Raw genomic sequence first — 1,438 nt, forward strand, 5'->3', positions numbered from 1 at the left:
ATAGACTAGACTATAGTCTAGACTATAGACTTGACTATAGACTAGACTATAGACTAGACTATAGACTAGACTATAGACTAGACTATATACTAGACCATAGGCTAGACTGAAAACTATATTGTAGACTAGACTATAGAAAATACTATAGACTTTTATTATTATCATAGTCAATGTAAATACATTTTGCCCATAGTGCAAAAGCCCTTTGTTCAGAAAATCCTTAAATTTATAGTATAGAAATTGTTTAACTGAACTTTTTACATGTCCTTGCATGCTTTGTTCATTGCAAACTCATACATAGATATATAAACTTGCATGCATTTACTCACATACACACACAAAATCACATGAACAATTTAATACTTTGTTACAAATTTGTTAGATTTTCTCTAGATTCTCTCTTGTTCATGCAACATTTATGAGAATATGTTGTTGCTGCTACTAAAATTTGTAGTCTGAACAAATGAAACAATGGTTCGGGTGTTAAACATAGAAAATCGTTAAGAAAATCTAGTAATAACAATAAATTTAATAGATTTTATAGTTGTTTTCTATTTCTACACAGTCCCTAAATGTATGCTTTAGTTTTCTATCGTTTTTCTTTTTTTGTAAACAATAAAACGAACTTCTCTGTTAAATCCTACAAATTTGTTGCTTTTGTTTAGCTAAGAGTTTTACAAAAAAAAGCAACTAACGTATTAAGCGACAACGTGTTGTTGTTGCTGCTGGCGACCAGGATAAAAAACCAACATTTAATTTCTTTTATATTAACAAAACGTGCTGTTTTCCACATGCATGCATTCATGCATGCCTGCATACGTGATGATGATAGCTTTAACGATCATGATGTTGCCAGTGCTGCCTTTTGCTCTTTCGCTCTTAGTACTAGGTGTTTCATGTGTAACTGGCAAAAATCTAATTAATGACTTGTGGCAAGTTTGTGCACTTGTATTGGCGGTGTATGACCAAACGTTAAATTGTGGCAGTTATGTTGTGTTTGTTTGTTAAAAAAATATTATGTATTTGTGTATGTAAGATGAAAATTGTATGAATTTTTTAAATAATTGCTGCCAAGCATTAACAATAGTTATTGGTTTCTTGGGTGCAAAAAATATAGTATAATTTTGTGGGTCATATGTATATAATTAAATATTAAATGAAACGCACAGGAAACAGGAAATGAGCATTAAACATTTAAAATAAATCTTAAGGAAATAAAGTGCGTTTCGTCATAAATTAAAAAATAATTTATTTATACGTATTTGCAGCTGAAAACCTGCTATGAGATTAGAAAATATGAATTTTAAACAAAAATTTTAAAGGAAATTTAAATTCTTGTTCAGTTCTAGTTCAGTTCTAGTTCAGTTCTAGTTCAGTTCTAGTTCAGTTCTAGTTCAGTTCTAGTTCAGTTCTAGTTCAGTTCTAGTTCAGTTCTAGT

The sequence above is a fragment of the Lucilia cuprina genome, chromosome 2, assembly GCF_022045245.1.
Source record: "Lucilia cuprina isolate Lc7/37 chromosome 2, ASM2204524v1, whole genome shotgun sequence".
Classification (NCBI taxonomy): Eukaryota; Metazoa; Arthropoda; class Insecta; order Diptera; family Calliphoridae; genus Lucilia; species Lucilia cuprina.